The following is a 20,881-nucleotide window of genomic DNA, read 5'->3' as shown; positions in this document are numbered from 1 at the left end:
CATAACTATGCCTACAAAATTGAGCCCCAGACTGACACCTTAGGACAGAGGCACTAGAATGGGCTGTATTTCAGTTCATTCATTTGCCTACATTCTTCCTAACACATGAGTGCTCTTCAGTATGACAGGTCCCAGTGAAAGAGCTGAACCCTGCAGCATTTGCTTCTCTGTGGAAGGACAAAGGGAGGATCAAGTCCAAGCAGTTTCTCCTCAAATCATGGATCAATCAAGCAGCTATGATGATGTCACTATTCCTGGCATCAGGACCACATTCAAAATTACCTCAAATTTGAAAGATTGATTTCCACCATCAGCATTTAATGTCTGCTCTACCTTCCTTTTCCCAGAGCAGCACAAATAAAAGGAGAGGGAGAAGGAGACAGTTCAGATTCAAGTGCAATTTAGCATTCATTTGCATTTTTAAATTAGTTAAGCTATGGTCCGTTGCAAAGCAATGACAGAGAATTTTTGTAATAATTAGTCTGCTGGGAGTGTAGAAATGGCTGTACAGGCAGGTTGTGCTGAAAGAGGAAGCAGTGCTCAAATGCTCAAACTGGGATTTGCACAGGCACATGTACTCTCATTCATACGTGGCCAGATCCAACTCATCGGACACGGATAGCTACAATTCAGACAACTTCATCTGCACTAGACACAGACTAGTGGAGAGAAAGGGATGCTTATAAACCATGATTCGTCTTATTCAAAAGTAGAAAACTGAATCAGACCCCCTGAGCAGTCAGATTACTTTGACAAGAGTAGCTACCTCACACAGACTAAGACACCTGTAGTAGAATCATAGCATCATTAACGTTGGAAAAGACCACTAAGATCCCAAAGTCCAGTCACTGACCCAACTCCACCATGCCCACTGACCATGTCCCTCAGTGTCACATCCCCACAGTTCTGGAACACGTCTGGGGATGGTGACCCCACCACATCCCTGGACATTCCTGCTAGACATCACCAGTTTTCAGTTCATTTCAAATCTCAATTCCCAGTGACTGTAATAGTCACCTGAAGTGATGCAAGATTAAATTCTGCAGTCTCTTGGTGTGTGTCAGTCTTCCCCCAATGGGTTCCACAAGCATTCTTCCCTTCTCCCTTCCTTGTGCATTTCCTACCACAAATCTCCTGGTGCCCAACACATCTCTCTTTCCTTCATCCAGTCCTAATTACTTCAGAGCCACAATAAGTGGTGAAGGAAGAAGGAAGTGATGGTCAGAGTGGGAATAAACTTTTAAAGGACCTCCAGTTTTGCCAAACTGGTCTACCATTCTTCAGCTTGCATGAGGAGATACAAGCACACAGGGCAAGATGCTGCTAATTTAGCAATCTGATTTGAACTCACTGCCTTCGCATCTCATATTTAAGAGGTGGGTGAATGTTATAACACTTCAATGCCTCCTTCCTCAGATGGCAGAACACAGCAGCACCAATGCTCACTTTGCTTGGTAGTAGGAAGAGAACACTTGGGACTAAATACCATTGAAACACCTTGGGCTCAACCATCTTGAAAGCAATTGTCCACCACCCATTAGCTACTCTCACAGGTCATTCTGAGTTCGTTGCAAAGTGAAGGACATCTGTTTCTCAGTGTGACTGCTACTTCTTGCTTAAGTTTCCCTCTGGGTGAGCTGAAGCACAAGGAACAATGAGTGAATTTCCCAAAGCACAAACTCTTCACCTTATCTGAAACTTCAATACTAAGCATACCTAAGTTTCTCCAGTTCTGTCATTGCTTTGCCCAGAAACAAATGCATTCTCCTTCAAAGTAACAACATTCATTCTCAGCAACTCACTATCAGAAATCAGCCAGTCCTATATATCTGGCACGGTGATGCAATACCCTCAGTGAGGGCAAAAAGCTAAATGATAAGGAGATCAGAGCCCATCTCTAACCACCACTGCACTGACTAAAATATTTCTGGTGTTTCATTACAAATACTATTTGCTTCTGTCCACATTCAAGAGATACAATGAAAACTGAAGCCAAAATCATTAAGAACATAGAGCACAAATGCTTGAGTTAATGTCACTAATTATGTACTTATCAGCCCCAAGGGGATCAATAATTAAAGGGATCAACAATTCAAAGAATACACACACTGAACTGTTTTCTTAACCTATGCTACAGAGAATTGCACGTTCCATTCAGAGTATTTACAAAGGACTGGGCTTAGGGCTTTGCCACTGAATGGTTTGCTATTCTTCAAGCATAACATGGGATTACAAAGTGCCAACATTTTACAGACACTGAGTTTATAATGATGTGTCATCTGCGTATCCAGGAACCAGCCATCTTTGAAAAGTTTCACTTGTAGTCTCCTTCCAAAGTCACCATGACTCAATAATCATTCTACCTGCATCAAATGCATTAACTCCACGACAGCAAAAATTGAGACCTCATTATTCTGACAACAAAGTGAGCGCGACTGGATTTCCCCTAAGGAACCCAAACCTTTATGATTATGTTACCACATCACTGAGTTTTTGTAGGTATTAATCATCAAGTTACATTTTGTTTCAGCATGAATTTAGGTGGCTTGGTGTAAGATACATGTTGATGAGAGAAGGGCAAGAACTTAAAAGCTAAAATAAATATACGTGTATACTCACATTAAGGATGCCCAGACCAAAACACGCACCATTCTACATCCATAGTCTCTTGTGCAACTTTTGGGACTGGCACTTCATTTTTCCCTTGCAAAGGCTGTGATATGTTAAGTGTTACCAGTTTGCTCAGTCACATTGGCAGGTCTCAGCTACAAGAAATAATAGCACTACCTTAGAAAGTCATGGTTTCTTGCTCGCTCACCCAGCATTCTGCCTCTAGCCCTGTGCCTAAATTGCAGTGCAAATACTTCCTTTCCCCTTAGGATGTCTTTTTGTTCTTCCTCAGGCAGAGAATTGTTATGGTCATTATACTTTACAGCTGTGGTGTAAGGTCTGGAAAGGGCTTTTTTTGGCTTGCAGCATACAGAGGGATGCAAAACAAACCTCCTTTCAACACTGCTGCACGTTTAGGTTAAACGAAATACCCTCAAAATCCAAAACACGTTTGCAGATTTGCCTCAGTACCTGGGAGTGAATTCATTCTAGTTGTTTGTCCCTAACGTTTCTCACAAAAGCATCATCTTGGAAAGGAGTCCACATTCACACAGAACCAAGCTGATCAAAACTCAGACTACCGGCATACCCGAAAACATCCACAGGCTTATAAACATTTACTTCCTGCTGGTCCTCTGATTACAGCAGTGTCTTCCCTGTGAAGTATAGAAAAGAGATGGAAAGAAGACAAAAAAGGAGTTTCATTGTTGACCTGTTCCATGGGATAGGTCTGTATTATAGCCTCAGTTTCCAAAATACTGAATTTTTAGATTTTTTTTTAATTATTTTTTCTTTTCCTGAAATATCTCTAACCATTCAAAGGCTGCCAAAGTAGTTACATGACATATTTCCTTGTTAGGCTTCTCTTTTTGTTAATGTGGCAGACAGGCTGGGCACCACCCTGCCAAGGGGTCAATTCCAACACCCTCAGACCTACTTCTGTTGAGGAGGGATTGTCTATGACTTTGTTTGCTGTGCATTTCCATAAGTGCAAGCAGATTCAGGTAGCCCATAGTTCTGCAAAGTACTGCTCCATAAAAATAAGATTCTGTTAAACCTACACCTCTAGGACATTCCTCCTTTGAGATAGCCTATGACTCTCTATTTTACAGGATAAAGGCTTGAGAGCTCATTCTCTTGAGTCTAATGCTTCCATTGTGTTATCTGTATTATCTGTGATTGTCTTGAAAACCCAGCTCACCCTGAGGCCAGCTATTAGCATCTTTCAGCATTACAACAGCTTTTATTGTCCCACTATTTCACATGCATCCTGTCAAGACAGCAGATGAACGAGTTACCAGGGGGTAAGCTTGAGTATAAATTTACAAGGCCTCTACTCCATCATAATTGCCTGTATTCATATTCTCATTCTTCATGTTCAACCAGATGTACTTGGAAGTGATTCGTCCTCAGGATAAAAAAAAAAATAAAGGGAGTTAGTTGCTTTGACTCTGCTCTGTAGGAACAAAGAAAAGGCTGTCCTGGAGCTCCTGGTGGTGAAGCTGCCATTCAAGGAGGTCACCCACTGATGCTCCCTGCCTAACTTGTTCTTCCATCTGTAGCCCCTTCCCATCCTGCCCATTCTGCACCATTAGAAATGTTTATGGAGGGGAGGGGGGAAATGAAGTCAGCTATTTAATTTGAAAGAGAATTTTCATCCAAGAAGCTGAAGTATTTCAGCTGGAAGGAAACACATTATCAGGGAGAAAATACTGAATGGGATTGTCTACACTAAAATTATTGACACTGTATGTATGTGAGCAACCATCCATAAAGGACACACAGTATAAATCAGTAGAAGACTCTTGTCCTAGCCCAGCTGCAATATTTCTCCAGAGACACAACATAAGAACATTTGGCTATCTGCATTTTTGCATATGCCTAAAAACCTTTCGTTAGCATGACTATGATGTCTAGTGGGTACAATTGCTCACAATTCCAGCTGACAATCAGGTCAGCAAAATCTCATCTTTTGTATACGGGCTCTGATTCTTTTTATAATTTAACAGATTGATCAAGAAGCCCTTAATGACTCCAGTGACTATTTTGTTTTCAGTCAAGCAGCAAAGAACTGAAAACAGTAAATACTCGTGATTTCAGATGACAATTACAACTAGTAAATAGCAATAACAGGCAGACAAACATTAGAAAACTTCTCATCCAGTTAGAGGAGGCCACATATAATAAAGCTTGTTGTCAGAGAAATAAGGCATGAAGGGCATCCATCCTGTAATTTGCCCTTCTAACCTATGGTGGGTGCTATTTCACCCAGAAGGAGAATAAAGCTAAAAGAAAGCTCCAGATTGTGTGCAGTCACACCTTACTTAGCATTTAACTGTTATGTGAGAATATTGACTTCAGTGATCTTCAGCTCACACCAGTAGGACTCTACATTACTCTTTCTGACTGCTTACCAGTTCTGTCAATGCTGAAAACGGAATTGCTCTATAATGATTTGTGAACACCGTATGATGGTACGATGCCACAATGCCCTAATTACTGTGGTGCCTGTTGTATTCATGTTAGATGAACTGAAATGTGGAGAGAGAATTCATGAGGAGAGTCAGATGTTCCGAGGAAAAATCTGGCTCAGTGTATACTTCCTACTACAGCCAACTTTGGGATGTTAAGAACCACATCCAAGATATGAAAAAGGCTGAGCATCGCAATACCAAAACCATTTTCCTGTGGTCTTGCATCAGCAAGGCTGAAATGTGGCTGAGAATGGATTTCTATTCTCTTTTAACTTCAGCTTCCCCCTTGGCAAAACAAACAAACTAAACAGGAGGAGGAGAAAATACAAAGATGATAAAGAACTCTTGGGCTGGATTCCCTTTCTGGCTAATACAGACATAAAAGACATACAGACATGGGTAAGTCCATTAAAAGAGAATTAACATGTATTAACCAATTTGCATTGCTGAAGCAATTGAAGGTTTGAAGGGCATAGCCATAAAACTGATTTCCCCTGAATTTCCTCTTCTATACTCATTAACCATCTTGGTTAAATCCCTTCCTTGTTCGACTTTCACCAATAAAAAATGATTCAGCTAAAGGCTTTAGAGTAAGTAAGGTTTTGCTCCAGTGTAGAGGTAAAAGCTAATGTGGCTAATTGCAAGAATCACTGATATTAAAAGACAGATTGGATAAGCCATACCACAGAGACCCAGTGTGGCTCACCAAGAGTCACATGAATCTTCAAAGTATCAGACTCGAACGCTCAGAGATGGGACAGCATTACTGATAAAACATGATTGCTCTATCCTTATTCTCTAACAGGTGTCTCCTTATGACCTCGGATGGAAACTGGGTACTGTCCTTGCTGGTCTTAAGCAGTATTGCTAATCTTTTCTTCTTAGTATTTCCATCTGCTGACCGTGTATACTTCTTTAGGGTCAATTCATAGCTGCTGCCCCTCAGCTCTGTGACTGATGCTGTCAAGGGACGCCAGAGGCTCAATGGTCAATTATTTACAGACTTAGCTGCACCACAAACATCTGCATAATCCAAGTCCGACAAGAAACAGGACAGGAGAAGATTAGATGGAGAAAGGTGACTGAACAGAACGAAGATCTCTTCATTCCTGCTGATGTCCTTGGGAACAAATAGGGACAAAACAACATAAAAACTGCCTGGCCCCTAGCAGAACGATTCCAGAAGTTTTGCCTCAAACTGGAACTGTTTTGCAAGAGTGACAGAACCAATCCCAGTATGCCAAGTTTTAACATTTTATGGCAGAATAAGGCTGAGATCCTATAGGAGTAAAATAACCAATTGACCCATAATCTATAAGAGCAACAATGGAGAATAAAATTTCCAGTATAATTGGTGTATAAATCATTCCTGTGATACCAGGGCCTGGCAATTTATTCTGAACATTTGAGCATTTATTCTTGGGAAATGCTGTGGTTTAGCTATATTTAAACTCTTTGGCTGGTGCTACCGGGGGAAAGATGACAACTGTGCACAATGATTTATTTCTCCACTTTACTTGGACTGTGAAGGTGTAAAGATACAGCCCTGAGAAAGCACTCTATCCAGTGGGCAGTGTGCACTGTGCAAATGCTGTCCTTCCTGGCCCCAGCGTGCTGCTGTGCTAGATTTCCACTCAGAACAGCTGGTGATGGGCAGTCACCTTCATCCTCCAAATTTACTCACGTGTATCTCCTGTTTCTCAGGCCATGAGCTCTCCTTGTGCTGTGCATTCCTATCTCTCCTGCATTATAGGAATTTTAGCATATGATTGGATGCTCTTGGACAAAGAAAACCATCAGAGACGTTTCTCATTGCTGCCAGGTAGGCTGGTTATTCCTTACTGTCCCAGTTTGGGATGTACAGCCCTTATAACTCAGCAAAAGGAGCATAAACAGTTTCTGGATGTGGCTTCTGGAGGCAATCCTCAACATTAATAGTCTTCTTGCAGAGTGGGGTGAGATGGAGTCCACACCTGAAATGGGACAAGGTCAAGAATCAGCATTCAAAGTACTTTATGGCAGCATTATTTAAGCAGTAGCTTAGCAGACAAAAGGAAAAGATCCTGCCTTTCTCCAAGGAAAAAAATGGAAACACTTGCCAAACCTTTCCCACACTCAGATGTCCAGGACAGGCAGCGTGGCTGACAATTTCCTTTTCCTGAGGTTTATTTCCACTTTCATCCCTCCAGGAAGCAGTAGCAGAGCCATCACTCAATCTCTGCAGCTGTTCTGCTCTGTGCCAGAGCAGTGACCTCAGTGACAGCAGATGGGAAGTGATACAGTAACGTCATCCCTGTGCCATAGATTTAAAAGGACAAACCATCCTGTATGAACAGCTTTTCATTAGCAGAATTTCACAGAAAAAAAAAAATAGCTGAAGTTCAGGAACTGTCATATGCATATCCTAAGCAGAAAGAGGGACCCAGGTACTTTTATCCTAATGGATGATGCTCCTAACGTATAACACAGCACTGAAATCTGTCAAAAGGGAGGAGGATGGAAAGGTAAGATTTGGCACCACACTGCTTTTCTAAGTTATCAAAGGCAATCTGAAAATGTTGGGCTCTGGTTACAAATTTGATCATGAAAACATGGTTCTTGGGGGAGGAGAAAGAAACTGGAATTTAAGCTACTTTCCCCCGTGCTTTCCAAAAGTACACAGCAGCTGAGCAAACAGCAATGGCCCCAGCCTCGGTAGCAGAGCCTCAGCCCAACCATTTGATCACATGAACTGACAATTAAATACAAGTCACAACATACGTACCTTCTCCAGACAGAACTGGCCCCTGTAGCACAAAGACTGCTTAAATGATAATGAGTAGTTGTGAAGAAATTAAATGAGTTCCCATTAGCTACATGTGTGTAAAAAAAAAGGCAGAAAGAGGCTGGGGGCTGTGCTTAAGGAATGAACTTGAGCAGAAATCCTCAAGTACATCCTACTGCTTTCAGTCAGCAACCTCACAGGCATTGATGTTATTTGAGAAAGAGAGTGTTTTTTGATTTTCTAACACTTGTATAAGCTTCGATCCAAGCTAAGATCATGGAGAACTCCTCAGAAGGAAGGATCCATACAGAACAGATTATTAACACCCATTGTGGACACTGCTGCCCAGAACTGTATTTTTTAAAGAGAGCAATATTGCTGGTATGTCTCTTCCAATCAGCCTTTCAAAAGAATATTCATATAAGTAGGAGCTGCAGCCTCTCTACTGAAGTGTTCTGACAACACGATGGGTTGTTACAAATATATAACTTGCACAAGTGTAACCAGTCCAGCTGTGTAGGGTAGGTCAGAGCACTGACTTACCATGCCCTCTCTAACATTTTTCTTAACTCTCTAACATTATTCTACCTCTTAGGTCAGGAAGACCCTGTTTAAATGCAAAGGCACTCTGCAATTGCAATCTGCAAGACAATGAAATAAATATGCACAACATGGGTTGCTGACCAAGCAGAACTCTGCCAGAGTAGTATATGGTTTTAAAGGCTTACTCTGAGAGCACCAGCTGTTTTCTTCTGCCATTTAACAGTACTTTAGAAAATACACTTACACACAGTGCAAGGAAAAGCCAAGAATAAAACCTGAAGATATTTCACTTGCAAATAATGAAAGCAGGAAAATCTGTGAGTGTACAGGCAGGATGCTGATGATGGAGAGATGTTCATCATCATATGGGCTACTTTCCCAAGAAATAGCCTATTTTCCAGTAGGAGGGGATGAAATACCAGTTATTTTATCCTGTCTTGATACATGAGAACTAAAGAGGCTGATCTTCAGTACTCGCCTTTTCTATCCATTATTTCCTACAGCGTTTTTTCCTCCTGATGCTGCTAAGAGTAACTGCTATTTGCAACATTGTAAATGACGGTTAATGCTTTGATTAAATGTGAGCTGGGAGGCAGAGAAGGATTAAATGCGGAGATGATACTGTCTTAACAGACTGTTGGCCTTTGCTGTAAGTGAGCTATCAAACTTATACCTAACAAAATCCATCAGGAGAACAGCAGCTTTGCCAACAGCCATTACAAAGGGGACAGGGAAACATTTCAAATCAAGGAGAATAACTTGGGTTGGGATTAGACAAATTCACAGATGGTAGAAATATCAGTAAGTACAATCCCAAAAGACCGATGATCCTTTTTTTCCTAACGTGGGCTGCATCATAATAAGCACAGGGAATAGCAGTGAACCTTACCATGGCTTATGCAGGAGGTCAGCATGCAGCACAGTGGTTGCCTCCAACACAGTCAATGTAGAGCTAAAGTGGTTCCAGCACGAGGATTAGTTTCTCATTTTCTATCTGCTATGAAGCTTGTGATGGCAGCCACGTGGGAAGAGCCAATTACACTTCTGCTGATGGTTGCAGCACGCCCTGTGAAATGTTGCATCCCTTTAGTACCTCATGTCAAGGACTGCAAAAGCTGGGTCAGAAAGTCTGAGCACACTGAGGAAAATCAGTGTGCACCAAGTCACAGGAGCAGATTTCCACCTTATGGAGCTCTCACAAGGTCTGAATCCCACCAACACACAGAAAAAAACACATAGCCTACCTTATTCCCTTAATCTGCCCACTTAAGCACAATTCAGGATGCTGCACTGTGAAGAGAAGCATAAAAATGTCAGGACTGCCACAGTGGAACAGAGCACCAGAGCAAGCAGCAGCAGGGACTGATTCAAAATGCCAGCTTTGAGACCTGCTGATGCAAGGTATAGCTCTGGAGGCGAACAAGAGAGAAGCAACTTCTTGCTACTGCTTTCTTGTTCCTGATGAAGTATTACTGCCCATTCAGATTCCTTCCACATTCTGATGCTCAATACAGTTATTATTCCACCCTCAGCAAGGCTTCTGTGTCCATCTCTGAGAAGAGCAGGGGTTGCTTTGTCTGCTACAGTGATCTTGCATTGCTTCACAACGCACAGGAATGCATGCTGTCAAACCTCACTGGGCCGTATAGACAAACTGGAACTCAAAAAGCTTCTGCATTCCCCACCTTAGAGCACAGTGAAAACCCAGAGGGAAGAGAAGCAGCCAGCTGTTCTCCACACTGATGCTTTTTACACTTCCCAGTCACCCAGTCCAAGCCCCATAAATACCTGCAGGGTCAAAGCCTTGTCCTCACGAGTAAGAGCAGTGACCTTGACAAGTGACATAACCAATATACAGTCATTTCTTTAGAGGGACTTGCCCCCTGGTACAATTTTTTGCTCATTCAGTCTTCCTCCTCCTTTAAGCAAAATCTGCCAGAACTAACTACTTTCAGTTCGTTTTCTTCTTCCTCTTTTTCCTTATATTATTTTATTTTTTGCGTTGTCCCAGCCTCCCCTCTCTGAGGCATCTCCCTGGGGAAATTCATGTCCCTTATACTTTTTACTCTGTGCGCATAACAGAACATTATCTGCATAATTTATCTTTCACTACACGTTGTGTTCCTTCTGGCTAAGTGTTTTTCTAAAATAAATACGTATCCTTACTGTGTACACCGGGAAAATGAGCCAGCAAACTTGTCCTGTGTGGGAATTCTATGATACCCAAAACCTGAACTACCAAGAATAGATTGGCTCAGTCCTTTAGGTCAAATGCAACTGTCAAGCTGATTGCTGTTCATCTCTGAATACTTATTTTGCAGTGTTCAATTCTTCCCATAGATCTAATATGAAACACCCCTTCAAGGCTGCATCCTGATAACATTTGAAATTGAAACGCAGCCCAGAAAACAAGGGAGTTCCATGAGATAAGTCAAAACAAAAAAACCCCTTCCTCATTACATCCCTTAATGAAACAACGCACCTATGGGAAAATCATAGAATAGAATCATAGAAAAGACCTCTAAGATCATCTAGTCCAACCATCAACCCAGAATGAGGAAAGCAAGCACAGGTCATAGGCTAATTGACATGACCATGACACCCGCACCATGCTGAGCAGCTGTGCTACTCCCACTTAGTGAGCTTTCAAGAAGCACAACTGCCAGCTAGTTCATCCTACTACTCACAGAATGCTGACACAACAGCTGACTCTCTCTTGAAGTTAAATGTGCTGGGGCAATTGTGGTCCAGTCACCACAGTCTTCAGTCAGCTTCTCTTATGGGCTGATGAGCACAAGAACTGCACTGTGCTTTGCTGACGCTGCTTGGGTTTCCAGGTGTTCACAGCTAGAGCAAGAAAATTTGAGAAAAATAATTAAAAATACAAAAAAGGACCATAATAAAACATTTTCTTCTCTATTGTGGCCTAAGGTTTCATAGCAAATCGGACTCATGGTACGTTAGGGTGAAATTGTGCCCTGGGTAACTAAGGGACTTAAAAATCTTCCATCTTCATTTATTTTACCACGTGACTGCATCCACTCAAGTAAAAGTGAATGTGAGGTTCCTGAGTTTCTCTCCCTTTTCCTTTACAGTTCTGAAAGTGTCCAAGCTTTCTTCTTAGCCCAACAGCTGTGCTCCTTGTTTTGCACTGTCTTCCCTACTTGCAGCTGTTCACCAGCAGGTTCAGAACCCAGGGTTACAAGGTACTGGATCTACACCATAGTAGGATTGAGTTGGATACTTGTGATGGCAGGCAAATGCAAGAACAACATCATACAAGTTTGGAGTTTCTTCTCAATCCTTTCATAATTCAGACATCTACTGATACCTTTGGTAGACCAAGTTGACTGGAGATTCTAGATCTTTCCATGGGAAGCTTACAATATCAATTCAGGTTCCTAACCATGGGTGTTTGAGATGTCTTCAAACAACTAATTTCTGAAAGTGCTGAGTTTCCAGGAAAGAAGAGACTGAGAAGCAGCTTTTCTACCTAAAAAAATGACAACATGGAAGTGGGATCTCAGCAGAATCAGTTTGGATTTGACTGACAACACTTTAGAGGGAGGAATGTGGCACCCAATGGAATCAAATAAAAAGCCCTGAAAATAGGGGGAAAAAACCAGTGTGTCTCCTCTCTTCATTGAAAGCATTGCAAAGCTCTGCTGAGCATTTTTATGTTTTAGCAGAAGAGCTAAAATTGGATTAAAAAGCTGTGGGTAAAGGTTGGGTTTTCATTACAGTTTCTTTGACAGTCTCTGAGACTTCGATGCTCATACCCAGGGAGACAAGCATGAAGGAGGGCTGTGCATGGCCACAATGGGAAGAGGAAGAAGGCAGGAAGGTTGAGCTCAAAACAAATACACACATTTTAAAGCTTCTCATCTTCTCTAAACATTAGCTGTTCCTTACAAACCTTCCTCAGAAATCAAAGGCAGCAGTCACATCTTGAAGGACTTCTGTGGAGGAAAGATGTTTCCTCTCTGTCCTCATTTTTCCAGATCCACCCTTCTCATAAGTTTCAATTGCCTGTGCTCATCAGAGCCAAAAAGATCTGTAAGAAACACATTCCACTGATTTCTGTGGGCATTACTATGTTTATGTCAGCTTCCAAACGTAGCCAACACAGGTGTTCTTCAAGCAGGTGAAGTCACACCGTACTTTCATTCATTTTCTCTGTGTTTGAGCAATTCTCTGTTATCAGTAATGGGAAAAAGCAGTCCCTATGTTTTATCAGCACAGAGATGATTTTTCCAGCCTGGTGTTCCAGCCTTTAGTAGTTCTGGTATCAGATCTGCTGGTACCAGAATTGGTATTGCTTCTGGTATTGGTATTGCATCAGTTCCAGTACTGATTGAAATAATTTGTACCAGAGGATATAAACATTAACATTTGGTGAGGGGAAGGAAGCCTGAGAACACACGGGTCATTTCAATCAGCTCAGCATGATCAAACTCTGGGACACATCTGCTCAAAGCATCTGTGGTGTTTAAACATTTGCCCCAGAGCCAAAAGGCCGGAATACAGAAAATACAGACATGTTACGCACCAGAGAAATCAGTAATCATGTCCTCAGTGAGCACTGTGAGCTCAGGTTCAAGAAGGGAAAAAGGGGACACGGTTTCAGAAAGGACTGAAAAGATAACAAAGAGCTTTCTCTGTGTACTCAAGTCACAGCATTGGTGGCTAAAGTGAGAAAACTCAGGTGATGCAGAACAGGTGTGGTCATAAAAACCCTTTTGCTTTTTCAGAAAGCAGTTTGAGACAATTAGAGTAATTAACAGAACTTGCTGAGAAGGACCCATTAGAAACAAAAACACAAACAAACACATTTTTAAATTAAACATAAATAATTACTGCAATTTGCTGCTGCACGACACAACAGATGGAACCAGCGATGACCTTTTGTAGCCTAAAAAGGCCTATTTAGTACAAGCAGCAGGCAGTGTGATTTCTAGCATGAGTGATATCTGAACATTTATATTTCATCTGTTGGGCTTTGGGGATTTTTTGACTGGTTTTTTTTTCCCCTTTCTCCTTTTGTAAAGATGAAGTTTGGTTTGTGAACCTGAATCCAGACAAGAAAACTCTGTAGGAAGGTCTGTTGGAAAAAGCTGAGCTATACTAAAACTCTTGAGTTTTCTTCTGGAAAGAGCTCTCCCACTCAGGACTACAGAGGGAGCCTCTCTCTTGCCTTAAAGCAGCTTTCCCAGCTGCATCAGATGGGCAACACCAATAATATGCTCAACAATTAAACTGGGTTGCACTCACCTATTCCTTGGGAGTCAGAAATGAGGATGTTAGATGACAAACCTCTGGGGATTCTGGAACATGAAGGAAAAGGCAATGGAAATCTTTCAGCTCCGAAAAATAAATCTGGTCAGTTTATTGCAGCAGTTTGTAAGTACTTAAGTGAGCCAAAAATAGTTTAGCAGTTCAATGGAGCAATACAGGCACTGTATCCATGCTGGGCCGGACATGTGTGTGTTAGCTGCATCACTGACCATAATAATGTCCTTAGGTGTAAGGAAGGGATTCATGCGCTCCTCCAGCTGACATTTTAGCGTAATTCTATGTTAATAAAAGTGGGGCTGAAAAAATGGTATAGAAAACAATTCAGTCTAAAGCACTGAAAATGGAGGAACCCTGTGGAAGACTCTCTGATTCCAGGGGTTGGAGGTGAGTGAAACAAATCTGTACACAAAAGGACTAGCACCAAGCAGCACTGTCCTCAGTTACTACAGGCAGTCAGGCCTTGAAATGATGACAAATTGACTTGGAAATGCTCTGATGCACCTGAATGATCTCAGAAAATGAAAGGCCTGGGGGATTCCCTTTTCAGCCTAAAAGGGAAATACATGTTTATGAAAACCAGCCATGCTTCTTTAGTTTTTATCACCGCAATAGACATGAAACATGCACAGACCTGGGGAGAGCCACTGTCCCACCAGCAGGCGATAGCCAAACTCATCTCCTGATGGCTTCACGGCTTCAGCACAGAACTACAGTTTGGCTTTATCCTTCCCTTGCCCTTCTTAACTGCGGATGGACTCAACTTTTGTTTAGAGCATTCTCCAGTCTCTTGGGCAATCAAAAAAGCAGAGGCATGCTTTGGCCTTAAGATGTTACCCTGTGTCTTACTGGGACTAGCAAGTAGAAAGGAAGGAGCAAGTAAGTACTAAACAGGACAACAAATCCCACACCTCACTCCCAGCACTGTAAGGAAGCACTCATTTCTTAGCTCTCACAGACAGCCCTGTCCCTCAAGCAAATATGTCACTTTCCTTTCTAACAGAAGCATGAGTTGCTTTAGGTCAGTGCTGGGACCAATACCAGCAGCCCTTCTTCTCAAACAACATTAATTATATAACCAGGTCATTAGCTGAATACTGCATATTAACCAAGGAACAGCTCCTAAACTTAGAAGTTGAAGTATCCTTCTGCCCAGGTGAGACACAACCTCAGAACCAGCACTGGATGCTTTGGAGGTTCATTTAAACTTTACAAAGAATAAGAAGCTTCTGTTAGTATTTGAAACCATTCACTCTTATTTATCATTATAAAACCAAAATACACTCTAATACAATAACATAATACATATGTTATTGTGAACATAATACAGTGTTCACAAGAGTGAACATTGAACTGGATTTATAATCATTCACTGATGTACGTACTAGGAGGTGGCTCAAGGAAGGCAACGAAGACTCAGATCCCAGAACACTCTCAAGGCAGAGCTCTGTATCTGTAGCCACAAATGCTTCATGTTCACATTTTCTTCTTTGTTCACACTGGAGACAACTTCACAGACCCTCGCTCCTTCATCTTAGTGAAGCTCACTGGGAAGCTTCAACAAGCATCCAAAACACTGCAGAATGGGAGCAGCACAAGGTCAGCTGAGTGACTCACAGTCACAGAGAGCCAGGAGCTACGCAAGTTGCTGAGTGTCCAAGCATTACAAGGGATGCAGAACAGAAGGATGGCAGTGCAAGGCCACAGGGGTGCCTGCAACCTGCTGAGCCTTGGAGGAGGAAGAAAGTGCTCTCCTGCTACCCTTGTGGCTGCCTGCTCCCTGCTGGTGCCAAAGCTCTTGTTTGGAGCCCTACAGAGAAGCACAGTTATACCTCATTGTTTCACTTCCAGCCTCTGGCCCAGAATATGACCAAACATGAATTACAATTTATCATGAACAAGCCCCTGGGGCTGAACATCCTTCTAGACCTCACCTTTATTCTATTACTTGGACAAAATACTTCCACATAGATGCCTTCACATGACTAATGGAGCTGAACCTCTTCTCTGCTCCTGTAGCATCAAGTTAATAACGAATTGCCCTCCCTCACCAGGCAAAATAATCCCCTCAGAAACTCTAATCAGACGTGAAAACTCAAAGGACAAAACCAGACATATGCAGAGCAAATAGTTTCAGGCAACCCCAGAGCAGGGGCTCTTCTCACAGCCCCCTCCCTGTCTGCAGCTCCTGTTTGCCAGAGACAACAAGAGGAACCTGTGTTCTGCTGCTCCCTCCGCGTGGAGATTAATTCATTGACAAGGCTCCCAGTAATGTGCCAACTCATTAATTACTGTAAGAACAGTGTCAGCGAGAAGTAGGCAAGGTGACTGCTGAAAATGGTCGGAGAGAGCTGCCTATTAGCGCTTGCTACTCTGTCCATTACATGCTGAAAAACAAACTGATAATACCTGACAGACAGCTCTTAACTATTAAATATCACAAGCTGGCTAAATGACATACGTAAAGTCCTAATTTAAACCAGCTTTGGGGAAACAGACTAAAAGAAAACTGGCCCCCTAAGCCAGTCAGTCCTGTTCCAAGTCCATGGGTCCCATCCTATGGGCACAGCTGAGTCCTGGGGTATGATGGCACAAGATCTGCTTTACCCAAACAAGTGTTTGACTCACAGCTCTGTGCCTACAGAGGCAGAGTAGCATCCACAGCCCATTTCAGATGGCATAGGTCTGCCCCATCCCTCCCTTGGAGATGACAGGTGAGAGTTCAGATGAGCCCTGGAGTATCTGTGAGGAAAAAAAATAACAAAGAACCAGGTTACAGCTTCTCTCCATAGAGCTGGTGAGTTTACACCCTAGAAAAGGGACAGAGAGGGAATCACAAGGTTAATAGCTATGGCACCATCTCACCACAATCCTGAGCATCTGCCCCAATGCTTCCCAACCACCACACTAAATTCAAGAGAGTGCCCTTTCTTCATATCCCATAAGTGCTTTCTTTCTTTCCGGTCTTTTTATTTCACAGATTTTATTTTCTCCCTTTTCTTTAGCCAGTCTCACAGCAGGCCACAGGGCTAGGAATCCTTACTTTTATCATCTATTATAGGTGGGATATGACAGACACGCTCTATGAAATGCCAAATATCAAACCATAAGGAATCCCAGAAATAACAGTTTGGGTGTCTGAAGGGGAAAAGCAGGGTATGGATGGCTCCCAAGTGTATCTCTAAGTCCACCAGTGCTGCAGAGAGAAATGTGCTTCTTCCCAGCATGGTTGGCCCAGACTTGCAAGGTTCCTGGGGAAATCCCTGTGTGTGTTGAGAGCAATCCCTGCCAGAGGGAGACAGACAATGCTGGCAGCTCATACCTTTGGAAAAGGTCCTGCAGAGCCTCTGGGTGACAGCGTTAACTGTGTCACACACCTGGAGTGATCGCTTTGAAGAAGTCAGTACTTGCTGACGGAACACACAGAATGAGTGACACAGTTTCCCCTAAGGGATGTGTAGTGAGGGCTGGGAGGAAAATGATAAAGGAAATCTGTGAGGGAACCACCTGGAAGCAATGAGCCAGGACCAGGCTGATGCTGAGCAGCTGACAGAGGCTTGGGGTAGAGCCAGGGGTCCTGGTATGCTGGAGGGGAGAGGAGGAGCTGCCCTCAGGGATGGAGGGGAGATGGTGGGCTGGAAAATTAGAGAGATGTGGTGAGGAGGTGGAGGGGAAATCAGAAATGAGGGCCAGTGATTCAGGTACAAATGGATTAGACTGGGATAAAGGCAGCTGGGAGGGAGTCAAAGGATGTGAGATTAAGAAGCACGCACAAAAAAAACACAGGAGAGCTGATCAACATTCAAGGGGAATGAGAAAATGGGGTCAGCTCAATGAGCTGAAAGAGTGTGAGATGGGGATAGCCACAGAGCGGAGCAAGAGGCCCTGGATGCATTTGTAGGTGATAAATCCATCAGCTGCTATCAAATGGAATAAGCGTACTGCACAGGGGTGCCTTATATTTTGGTTTAAATGAAAGAGACAGCTCTGTCCCAGGGACATGCCAGCACTGCTGAAGTGCCCTGGCTGAAGGCTCACTCCCTGGGAACAGCCAAGCACTGTGATTCCTTGCCCTGACTCCCATGTGCTGAGCTTCACATGGTCAGCACGCAGCCTGTGTGAGCTGGGACAAAAAGATGATTGAGAGGGCTGAATGGTGCAATGAGCAGATGACAGAAAAACAGTAGAAGTGCTGGCTCCATCCCTCCTCTGGGCTGGGAATCAACATGCATGCCAGTTCAGTCAAGCACAAGAGCCCACACCGGTGTTCCCTGCTCCTTCCATTCCTACACTATCGTTCTTTAGCCTTCCTAACAGATTCCTGCACTGCAGCTACTGTGGAATGAGTTGAAACAGATTCTGACTTCAGAAAGCAGCTCTGGGACGTTGCCTTTGCTCAGTAGTGAGTGGGGAAAAGCACCTCCAAATGAGGCAGTGGATAGTCTGACTGTAGCGTGCTTACAAATACATACCTTGGCTCAGAAACCAGTGCAATAGCAGAAACAATCAGCAGGAGAACAGATAATATGAAAGTCCTCCTCAGATGCTGAAGAAATACATAGTTAAGTACAGCCTAAATGAGATTAACTGCAGGTCTCCGGTGCTATGAAGCTGCTGCTTCAGTCTCATTTCACATCCTGGAGCTGCAGCCCCGTTCCTTCCAATCCTGGGAGCACACGGTGACCCCCTGCTCAAGCACACGAGACTGTTTTACTTCCATTATTCCTGGCAAACAAAGAGGTTAAAGCTGAGAGGGGGGAAAAAAAAGGAAGAAAAAGGGGAGAAGAAAACCAACAAGTGGAACCTACTTTGAGCAACTGGGGTTAATCTGACTCAAAGCCTGAATCCATGTTAGCAGTTAATCCAGTTAGTAAGGCTTTCATTGGGAGCTTTGAAAAATCCTTTAACCTCTTGCTGTAAACTAGGAGCAGCTTAACAGCTCAGTGTTCATGAGAAAAGCCTGTCAATAACGCTGCTAAGCAGGTATTTAGCAGGATTTAAGAAACAAGCATGTGACAACTCTTCTTTAATGAAGCAATTGGGCTTCTCTCCAGGATCCAAATGGTCACTGGTATCTTGAGCCTTGCCACGATCTGCTTTTCGTGTTCCAAAAGGAGATGCAGTTACTGTCTCTGTCATCTTGGGAAGTATTTCTTCCTGGCAAAACCACAGCAGAAAGCAGATTTTGGTCGTGGTTTTCATAAACACAATGGATTCTTCACCCTGAGAGGTCTTGTATGAAAGAATGAAACGCTCAAGAAATTAAATGAACTTCCCTATGACTTTTTCACCTTTCAGGGACCTCTGCACCATTCCAGGGAATGCAGATTGACGAACAGCTTTGACTTTTATGACTTTCTACCCCCAACCTGAGTCTAGCAGGATAAACAGTAAACCAAGCTCTTTTTTCATACCATCTGTCTGCAAAGTCATTACGCATTCGCTCCACCTGCAGAGGTAGCCAAAAACGAGCACTCCAGAAATCATGCAGCCACGTTAGCAGTGCTGTGTTCTGGTTCCTGGCTAAGGCAGAGTAGGGGTACGGGGACACAAGGCAACAGCTCTGCCCTGTGGCCTTCTGCTCTGTACCAAGAGGTATAGCCAGGCCAAGGCCCTTCTGCCTCTTGGGTTCCAGCTTCCCATGCATCCTCCTGTTGCCATTCACTTTCACAGACAAAAGGTCATTCTGTATTTTTCCCCCCCTCTCATTGTTCCTCCCAAGCAGGAACGTCGCATTACCTTTGCTATTTGCTGTGCTCAGCCAGAGCCCCACGGAACATTAAGCTGCTTTTACCACCGCACCGTGCAGGGATGCTCAAAGGGAGGTGGATCATTGCCATTCTACTGCTGCCTCTAATTCAAGAGAGCCAGGAGAGTGAGCACGGTCTTTCAGAGAGAAATGCTTTGCAACCAGGCTGAGAAATCATACGTGTAGAAAGATACAAGAGAAAATAATTCCTCTTTAAGCACCCAATCAGAATTTCAATAGTGTACAGGTTTTGTGTCACTCGAAAGCATTTCCATTTCTGTCCATTTAGTCTCTGACTTTTTCTGCTGATAAGGGCAAAAAATTTTCCAGGCACACACACAGATATTAAAGCACTTTCAGAAGGATTGCCTTTATGGGAAGCCTAACGAGCCCGTGATCCATGATCCCCCATGAATCACTCTGATAGGCATAAGGACAGCACACATCCTAATTAACCTATAACTCTGCCATTAAAAAAATCAAGCCATGAGTTAATAAACTAAGATAATTATTTTTCCTTTCATAAATTATATTTTCCTACAGCTCAGTGAGGTATTTTCAACCACTGTTCTATCCCCAGTCACTATCCTGTGTCATTTCCAAGAAGACCTTTTAAGCAAGAAAAGGACTACCTTAAAAATAGACAATGGTAAAAGCAAGTGAGCTTCCACTCAATCCAGATTCCATCTCAGTCCTTGTTACCTTCAGGTATACCAATGGAAACTTGTCTCCTTCTGTCTCACGAAGAGTCATCCTCACTGCAAAGCACACTTGGGACAGGTGCAGTGTTAGCAGATCTGTTATTTCTTACTGCAGAACCTGTTGTATCTAGGTTTGCTGCTTTTTTTTCCACGTGCAAGATAAAACGTTCTGATTTGTTATGAGCATCAATGCAAAAGGCAAAGTGGATAAGGGTAGCATTTGTTAGATTCTTGCCACAGCTGTACTGCAGCATCTGGATACAGGGGGTAAGGTTCAAGCTGTGGAACTGAACTTTGTAAAAGCTTCAGCAGCAATCACACTTAAGCAGAAGAGAATAAAAATAACACCCAACCCTCTGTTCTACACAGCCTTTGCTGTGCTGCAGCCACTGCCACTCCCTCAACTTACAGAGGGAATGTCCACCCCAAATTTTCACCCTTTATGATTCAACCCCTTCCCAGAATAAAGATATCTCAGGCTTTTACAGCCCAGTTGGTGCCCCAAGTCAGCCAGAGCCTCTCAGGGCCTACCAGCAGCCTGTGCTGCCAAGGAGGGCAGCACAATGATCCCATGGGCCCAATGGTGCCCACATCTCCCCCAGTACCAGTATGGCCCACACAGCTGGGACACACGTTGCAGATGGCCCTGTGCCACCCCAATGGGAGCTGAGCTCTGATCTCAGTCTGGCTGTGTCCCAGAGGCTCACTGGTTGGCATTGCCCCAGGGGTCACCTCCAGCCATCTGCCC

The 20,881-nt window shown here is 43.3% G+C and overlaps 1 long non-coding RNA gene across 1 annotated transcript in view; it reads right to left on the bottom strand.

Annotated features, from left to right (window-relative positions):
• Positions 1–2,121: 2,121 nt before the first annotated feature.
• The window catches only part of LOC140258274 (uncharacterized), a 33,659-nt gene continuing 14,899 nt past the window's right edge, over positions 2,122–20,881 (bottom strand). The window contains exons 5-11 of the long non-coding RNA XR_011905225.1: positions 16,312–16,425; positions 11,079–11,238; positions 9,636–9,681; positions 9,281–9,457; positions 7,189–7,377; positions 6,769–7,057; positions 2,122–2,765 (exon numbers count right to left, since the gene is read on the bottom strand). This is a non-coding gene — a long non-coding RNA (uncharacterized lncRNA). The remainder of the gene's footprint in view (positions 2,766–6,768; positions 7,058–7,188; positions 7,378–9,280; positions 9,458–9,635; positions 9,682–11,078; positions 11,239–16,311; positions 16,426–20,881) is intronic.

This window comes from Excalfactoria chinensis, chromosome 13, assembly GCF_039878825.1.
Source record: "Excalfactoria chinensis isolate bCotChi1 chromosome 13, bCotChi1.hap2, whole genome shotgun sequence".
NCBI lineage: Eukaryota > Metazoa > Chordata > Aves > Galliformes > Phasianidae > Excalfactoria > Excalfactoria chinensis.
The sequence above is the reverse complement of the archived record's forward strand: the minus strand, read 5'-3'. Positions and strand labels throughout refer to the sequence as shown.